We start from the raw sequence: 9570 nt of genomic DNA, 5'->3' as shown, positions 1-9570 counted from the left end.
ATGAACATGTGAAACATCAAAAGTATATTCTATATTGTTATTTTTGAGGTAATAGAAATCTCAATCTATATAAACTTCATTTTTTAAATCGACATTGTAGATGTTTTATTTTGCATATAAAATTCGCACTCTCCCACAGAAAATTATATCGTTTGCTTCGAAAACGTTTGCTTGTTAAAACAGTTTTAAAATATATCGGAATACGTTCTGGAGCCACTCTATTTATATTTGTTTATTTATTTATTTATTTATACAATTCATGGGTTACAATAACCCATTTTCATGCAAATAGCAACGAGCAGTAGAACAGAAACATAGATGTATAATTGGTCCTCAGTAAAGTATAATAAATTTTTATCTATGTATCTCATACACTGTAATCCTTAAACATTCGTACACATGAATTGTATACAGAAAGTTGTACTTGATCGCTGTTATGAATTACAGTTAAATAAAAATCTTGAATATTGTTAAGAAGAGTGGCCTTCACTAATTTCTTCAGGATTTCTATCAACTGTAATTTACATTAATTATCTAATCCTCCTAACTTAAAAAAAAACAATTAAATCATTTTGCCCAAATTAAGAAAAGTTATTATTTTATTAGTTCTCTTTAATTTTAAATTGTATGCGTTCAATTTTGCTCTTTACTGCATATCTCTTTCTTGCTCGATCTCATTCGCCTTTTGTGTGCTCCACGTCTCTCTTCTTGTGGCTCTCTATCGTGCCAACGCACATCGCCTCTCGCTACGCGTTGCCCTTTCTCCGTTTAACCTTCTCGTACGGATCTTCGTCGTTCTCCGTTGCACCTCAAGAGCAATGAACTCTCGGTAGGGTATATCATCAGTGAAGCAGCGATGCTACCAGTGTGCGCGCGCGCGCGCGCGAGCCAGTATGCAGTCGCGTGTGCGCGCGCGTGTAACACGGGTGTAACATCCAGCAACATCGTCGAGTTTCCATTGCACATTTCTTCCTTTCACTCTTTCTTTCTTTCCTCGGTACACATAACGCGTTTAATAAAACGAAATTCACGACGAGTGTAAAATCGGTACTCATGCGTGTATCTCAAACCTGGCAAACTACACACGGCTAAGTTTCCGCTGTATAAGTTTCTCTTCTATTTAGACGTTCTCTCCACGTTGCATTTAAGCATATAAAATGTATCATAGGCGGTGCGCTGCTTGCGATGTTGCGATCTCGATCGAGCCTGAAGGAACACGCATTCCGAACGTCATCAAACTTTCAAAACGAGTTAGAAAAGATTTTCGGAACACTATGGTAGTACATGGGACATGGTACCGGCTTGTGACTAACGATATCAATCGATCATCATTAATGTGACGATTTACAAGCACGCTGGAGTGATCTGATTGAACGGTGTGCATGAAATCAATGCATAAATTATATACGTACGGAATACTCATTGGATCCCGGATCCACTTCGCACGCATACACAAAAAATATGGCACGTTCTCTGTTTATCTTTAATGCTTTCTAACACAGCCGACTCTAATACTATCCATGCTGAGAGACTTGGCACCATTGTTAATGGCGGAGTCGGGAGTCCTATTTTCAAGGATGACAGAATTCGGGATTACAATTAACGTTTTGTTTTAGTATATAATTATATTGATTTGTAGAATTTGTTATCAATTGTGTATAACAAATATGTAAAGATCATAAATATAGCAAGCACAAGTGATACAGGTGTCTCTGTTATACATTTTGTGAACTCTCGAAACAGTTTTGTGGTGTGATTGTATCTGAAATATTTACGGTCTTGTTAAGAAAATATAAATGTGAAGGGTTATAAAACAATCTCAAAAAAGCAGAATTTGTTTACTGATCACTGTGCAACAGTACTGCCATAACGGGTGTTTGTACGAACGTACGTCGTGAAACAGTAGAACGGAGATGAAATTCGTGAACGGAATCATCTATGCAAATTACAACGCTGGTATAACCGGGCAGGTATAAAACCGCGACGCTTAAACGGCGCACCACCGTCTGCTTGTTTATAACTGTATACCGTCGGATACCTCCATATACGAGATCGGCGATTCTTCTCGCAACGGGATCATTATTCACGAGATAAAAAGGCGCGATCGTGGTTACCGCGAAGCGATTTCGTTGCATCAACGAACCACCTCGTTCGATGATCGCACGTGTATTTCATACGCCGCGCCGCCATGCGCGTACGTCGTTACATCATACGTACATTACGTGTCCTGTACAGTGCGTATGTACATACGTACATACATGCGTACGAGTTCGTCGACGCGTTAAACGTACACGAAGAGTGATTACATATTTCCTTTCTCGCTGACCCGCTGTACTTCTGCCTCTTGTACATTTGTCTTTTGCGTGTATTTCACACGTACGGACCTAGCATGTGCAAACGTCTACGTTAACAAATGCGTACAGGTGAACATGAAGTACCGACGAGTACCTAGTAAATATCTCTAAAGAAAAAGATTAATCCTCTGTGAATAATAGGTGGTATTTATTAAATAAAGTAGGAGTGGTTCTTGAATAGAAAGTTGTTTATTTAGATGAAAAGTTTATAAATAAAACAGCAGAAAGTGATTCTAATATTATGCCTTATTGTTAGATCAGAGTTTTTCAAAGTGTGGTGCGCGTATCCCCTGAGGGACGGGAAGAGTTTGGTGGAGTTACGTGCTGCACCATTTTAGTTATATTTTATTATGAATGAATTTCGTTTATGTACTAAAAACGGGAAATATAAATATATTTTGATTGTTATTAAAGTATATGAAAGTTTCTTTAACGAGAGATACTCAGTGTAACGAAAATTATAGATGAGGAACATAAATGTCAAAAGTTTGGGAAACACTGCCTTAGTAGACTAGACAGCCAGTAACAAAGATGATCCATGGTTTTTGCACAACACTGTACATTCCTTCGTGCACGCGTGTCCAACGAATACGCAAGGAACGAGAGAGATGAATGCACCTGCATAGGTCCACCGTGAGCGAATGCTAATAATATTCACTTCCTGTAACTCAGTTATATTAAATCACTGCAACCGCCTCTCTCAACCGCTTTTCTGCGTTATTACCGTTTTCCTCCATGCATTACCATTACCTCCTGTCGGTGCTCGTGCGCGTGTACGTGCCCACTAACACAGAGCCAAGATCTTCGGATACGTTTTAGTTCAAGTGAAAACGTATATAAAAGAAACCATATTTCCTCTAAAGTAACAGTGGGTTATGCTTCTCATTATTCGGGCTGCGTCCTCTTGGCAAATTTTATTACCATCGCCCGTCCTGCTCTATATATTCCTCACGAAATGTGTTACATAAACAAGAGATTCGCAAATAACGTTGCCTTTTTTCTCGTCTCCGGAGAAAGCCTGGATAAACTTCATTCTTAATTGATCGGTTAGAGTATGTTTTATTATTATGGTATGCAGTGGCTCGGGAAATGTACCTGAGAAATGTGTGTATAGTCTAACTGTTATAACGCATTCTTTTTTATTCAACATTTTTGTATGATAACACTAGAATTCAGTAGTGAGTAACTTTTCCTTTAAGAGATCCCTAAAACTGTAATAAAGGCTTAGGATTGTTTTGGGTACAAGCTAAAGTAGTGATACATGTTTGCAATTTAAAAAAAAAATATTATATAATTGTCATGGAAACAATGAAAGAAATTGAGTAGCTGGTTTTGGAGGATCAATTTTAAATTAACATGACTTTAGTGAGATGGACATTGCTATATTAAATTGTAAAAAAACTAGAAAAAAAATAGTGTCACGATTTTGAAATTTTATACAATAATAATTAATTATATTAGGAACATATTTCATCAATAATAATTAGTGAGTATTTAGAAAATATTGAAAGTAATATTGTCATAAATACACATTGAAGCATGCAAAAGCACTGAAACAGTAAAAAGTAAAAACTTTAATAATTATTTTGCCGCATTGCAATTAAAATGTATTTTTTAACACGAGTAGCTACCAAAATTAGAGAATACACTGTACATATTTAGCTCACGTATAACATTTCCTCATTTGGAGAACGAAACTCATTTATACTTCATATGCACATATTTTTAATCTTCATGTTCATCCAACCGCTATGCCCACTATACGTTTAAGTCATTCCTGTATTAATCGTACTGGAAATGAAGATCGAGTAAAAGCGAAGTTAACGAGTGGTTATAAGCTAAAATAATGACACACGTATTGGAATTTTGCAAATAAGTAGTTATTATCATATATTAAACTGACATGGAGAATTTGAAAGAAATTGAGAGAAGGCTTAATCGTTAAGGCGTCTTTTGATCGTGAAATTAATATAATTATTTTGCACAATTTACGTCGGCGACGACAAGAAATAATATCAGTAATAATTGCGCTCCTCTGATCTCTAAAAATCTCCCGTCACGATGATGGATGACGGGTTATTCGACGGTACGTAATGATCCGTGCGAAGGCTCGTTGCCGGGAAAAGCATGCGGTCCAGAAAATGAGGAAATAAGAGCGACGTAGGGTGACGAAAGAACCGCTGAAAGTGCTTAAGTAACACGAACAGGTGGAAGGGTCGTCAAGAGTAGCATTCAACCCCGAGTATTTCTGACGTGAACTATACGCACTTTAAAAACGTACATAATTTAATTATCTCTATTTCTTTACATAATGTATTAAAACAAAATAAAATCGACTTATAGAACATATCTACAAGCGGTATGAAGCGAGTACTTTATGTCGATTCATTTAATAACTTGGACTCCAAAAACAATAAAAATATACATAATTTAATAATCTCTATTTCTTTACATAATGTATTAAAAAAATTAAATCGAACTATAGTACATACACTACTAGCTACTACCGGGTAGTTTATGTCGATCCGTTTATTAACTCGGACGTGAATCTCGAGGCCACTGGTTACGACTACGAGTACGTCCCGCAACCCCTCGGCTCTTACTCGCGTTCCATTTCACCAAGGCTCAAAACACCGCCGCAAACAGCTGTTTCAAGCTTTAAAGGCAAGGTCGCAGCCTTACATACGTACGTCTGCGTGTACGCCCCTCGTTTCAATGCGTCGCTGAACATGTATAGAACCGAGGAGTGAGGAGGAGGAGGACTACCTTACTGTGTGTCCACGCGTGAATACGTGACGCGTCGCCGAGTCCAGTGCACCGACAAAAATCGACTATAAGCGAATGCACGTCGTTGGCACTTCAAATAAGTAGTTATTATCATATATTAAACTGACATGGAGAATTTGAAAGAAATTGAGAGAAGGCTTAATCGTTAAGGCGTCTTTTGATCGTGAAATTAATATAATTATTTTGCACAATTTACGTCGGCGACGACAAGAAATAATATCAGTAATAATTGCGCTCCTCTGATCTCTAAAAATCTCCCGTCACGATGATGGATGACGGGTTATTCGACGGTACGTAATGATCCGTGCGAAGGCTCGTTGCCGGGAAAAGCATGCGGTCCAGAAAATGAGGAAATAAGAGCGACGTAGGGTGACGAAAGAACCGCTGAAAGTGCTTAAGTAACACGAACAGGTGGAAGGGTCGTCAAGAGTAGCATTCAACCCCGAGTATTTCTGACGTGAACTATACGCACTTTAAAAACGTACATAATTTAATTATCTTTATTTCTTTACATAATGTATTAAAACAAAATAAAATCGACTTATAGAACATATCTACAAGCGGTATGAAGCGAGTACTTTATGTCGATTCATTTAATAACTTGGACTCCAAAAACAATAAAAATATACATAATTTAATAATCTCTATTTCTTTACATAATGTATTAAAAAAATTAAATCGAACTATAGTACATACACTACTAGCTACTACCGGGTAGTTTATGTCGATCCGTTTATTAACTCGGACGTGAATCTCGAGGCCACTGGTTACGACTACGAGTACGTCCCGCAACCCCTCGGCTCTTACTCGCGTTCCATTTCACCAAGGCTCAAAACACCGCCGCAAACAGCTGTTTCAAGCTTTAAAGGCAAGGTCGCAGCCTTACATACGTACGTCTGCGTGTACGCCCCTCGTTTCAATGCGTCGCTGAACATGTATAGAACCGAGGAGTGAGGAGGAGGAGGACTACCTTACTGTGTGTCCACGCGTGAATACGTGACGCGTCGCCGAGTCCAGTGCACCGACAAAAATCGACTATAAGCGAATGCACGTCGTTGGCACTCGGACACGTTAATTCTCTGTTTTATAGAAAAATTTGGATTTGGCAGATATTCAATGATGGATCGTTGTGTCATGAATGCATGTCGTTGACATTCAAACAAGTTTACTCTACCTACACCAAACGTTATTCAGGTTTTAATCGTAGTATAGTTTTACGTACAGAAAAATGCGACTTATGCAGATATTTGGCAACGGGTCGTTCTGTGCTTTAATACTCTTAAACACGAGGAAACACGTATTCTACTGTGTGTATGCAAGCAACGCGCGCATGCAATATGTAACGTGTATGCACGGACACGTTTTATGGTCTCGGGGAGAGCCACCGTCGTGCGACCGCACATACATAACTATAGTTATGCAATCCACCAACTCGTATTCATGGTCAAGGCCTGCATCCTTACCGCTAGATACGTGTGTCCGCGCGCACACTGAGAAATCGCGACGATGGTCGGCGTCGGTGGCTCGTGCAAGCAGTTCGCATACCCGGGAAAGAGAGGCGAGGTGGTCGTTGGCTAGTGAAAGAATAAGAGCGTTATCGAATTCACACGGTGACGGCGAATAAAGTCGACCGTCCTCGAGTGGACCGGTATGCGAAACCGGCTCGTCCGGAAACGCTAATGAGTGGGCGTTCAGATTTAAAAAATGAACAAATCCAATTCCGTTTACTCGTTTCGAGAAAGAAACGTAAGAGTATAAAAATCGACTCGTTATCTTTGCATTTACTCGACCATCCTCCTCAGCCTTCTTTTTCACCACTGACGAACAGACATGTAATAACTTACGTAGTGGGCATTTGCATAAACGTAGAGATTATACGCATGTATAAAGTATAAACGAGTTCCTTTCTCCAAGTGAGATAACTTATTTTCTCATCATTTTGTTACATTCGTGGAAAACAATTAACAGTATTTCTACCAAGCGACATCAAAAGACACCTTTTGAAATTTTCGCCCTAGAATTATTATCATAAGTTTGGGATCTTAAATGTAAAGAAGATGCAGAGTAAAGTTGATTTTAAGCGATAAACGAGCGACTTCTTAACGGGCAATTAAACTTTATTATAAATGAAAAGAAATTAACACGTCTGCCTCTCTTCGAGTCTCGTCGATAACAGCCAGTCTCGTCGTCAATTGCTTATCTTCATGAAAGATCGTTTTTTTTACTGGCATCCCACGTTACTTCAATCGTTCTACCTCGATTTAATTAATTAATTTAACAACTAGTTTAGGAAAATCGAGACTTTAATTAATGAAAAACTATTAAATTAATAATAATAATTTTAAGAAAAAATTTCAGTAGGTGACTTTTGACACCAATAGTGTCAAGGATATGCAAATTTTAAAATTCGTTTTCCGAAGTTAAGAGTTTAACCATTTATTGTAGACAGTTATAATAAGTATTAATAGTAATAAAATTATATTTGTACATAATTTTAGTGCACTCAAATAAAGACATTATAGCTACCTTTTAGATCAATCATTTTCTCATCATTTCGTTAGATTCGTGGAAAGAATGCTATTAAGAGGCACACATTCAGCTAATGTAAGTTTTGAAATTCGTTTTCAGAAGGTAAAAGTTGGAATAATCTATTGTAGATACGTATAGTAAGTGAAATTACATTTATACATAATTTCGGTGCATCCAGATAGACAATTTACAACTAGCTTTTAGCTCAATCATTTTCTCATCATTTCGTTAGATTCGTGGAAACGATGTCATTAAGGAGCACACATTCAGCTATATAGCAATTCTTCAGACGTTAATATATTTACTCAAATTTTTGATACATGAATTTCTACATCCCATGAAACTCTGTCTTAGATATGTATTCCAAAGTTCTAATCTCTGACAGATTATAAATAAAATTTATCTTAAACGTAGCTCGCGTTTGTCACGTGTAGTCTGTAATTCGCGTTGAGCATGTAACGTCGTTAGATAAGAAGTTTGATCGTGGAACACGCATCGTTTACGTTAAAAACGAGTAAAAATTGTGAGGCATTTATATTAAACTTGGCTCCGCGGTAATTTTTTGTTACGGCATACCGATTAAATCGTTCTCGTGTCGTAATTGTCGGACGTTTCCCAGTTGCGCGACGAAAATTAGGAACTTCTATTCGCTCAACAAATTGGCCATAAATCGCGCGGTATCGTGTTACTCCTTATCGGTTAATTCTTACGCTTGGTTCTTTGAAAAAACTGAAGGGACACACTCCCTTGGCCCCTGTCCGGGCGAGAGTTATCGGTCGCCACCCCCTCTGATTTTCCACCTACTTGAACGCACATTGAACCTGCCCTCGTATAAATTCACTCTCTCTCCTGCTTTCTTCTGTCCGATTGTTATCTGCAGGATGTTACGAACTGGGATTGCGTACGTTAAAGGTTTCAAGCAGAAGAGAAAGTGCTGCTAAATTGAGCTGAACCCGTTAAACGAAGTATACTAGTAATTTGATCGACTCGTATCACTAGTCCGATACTTGATCGACTCGTATCACTGAAATGTACAACGCAATTTCCGAAAACTTTGATAGACAAATATGTCGTGATTTTTTATATCAGAATTAGTGAAATGAAAGTATGTGAAATTTCTGGAAGAGGATAATGTTTAACAATTCTAAGTAATTGAGTGATAAAATAATAATGAATTAAAGTTTTAGATTGCACCTTTTAAGAAATGAACGAATACACGAACCTCAATATGAGGAGAAGCAGTGAATATTTCAACAAAAAGGGGGATAAATTTATTTCTGTAATTGTCGAATCAAATCGAGACACTGTGAATTATACATGTGACACTGCCAGATAATGTGGTTAATAGCCTGAACTGGATAAAAAGGGAGAATGTAATCAACGTTAATTAACGTAACAGTCGTTCACTGACAAAAATAGTAATTGCATAAATTTGTTCGACACTTGAAAATAGCCACGATATTATATAACGCTTGGCTATTGTCGGTGCTCGTTGGTTTTCCACCTGCACGGAGCCAGTTCGAGCCGGCTCACATAAATTTGCCCCACCTTCTCTCACGATGATTATCAACGGGAAGTTATTCGATGCAGTTTCACCTACGAACATCCCGTGACTCCTCATCCATCCGAGGAGAAAGAGAAAGAACAAGGAGGAGAGAACGACAAAGAGGAGAAAGCAGAGGAGGAGGAGGTAACAAACGACTCGTCTGTACACTTGTTTTCGCGCGTCGCCGTCGATTGACCGGCTATTCGCGAACGATCATCGGTCAGACGATCGAATCGACAGGCTTTGATCGTTCGGTGGATCGAGATGGATCGCTTGGCGAGAAGGCGGGGAGCTGGCAAAAGGTTGACCGTCCGCGATGATGGTTGCCGAAGGAGAAGGGAAGACTCATCAAAG

The sequence above is a fragment of the Ceratina calcarata genome, unplaced genomic scaffold (genome assembly GCF_001652005.2).
Source record: "Ceratina calcarata isolate Rehan_Ccalc_2016 unplaced genomic scaffold, ASM165200v1 scaffold59, whole genome shotgun sequence".
NCBI lineage: Eukaryota > Metazoa > Arthropoda > Insecta > Hymenoptera > Apidae > Ceratina > Ceratina calcarata.
This window is presented reverse-complemented; position numbering follows the sequence as displayed.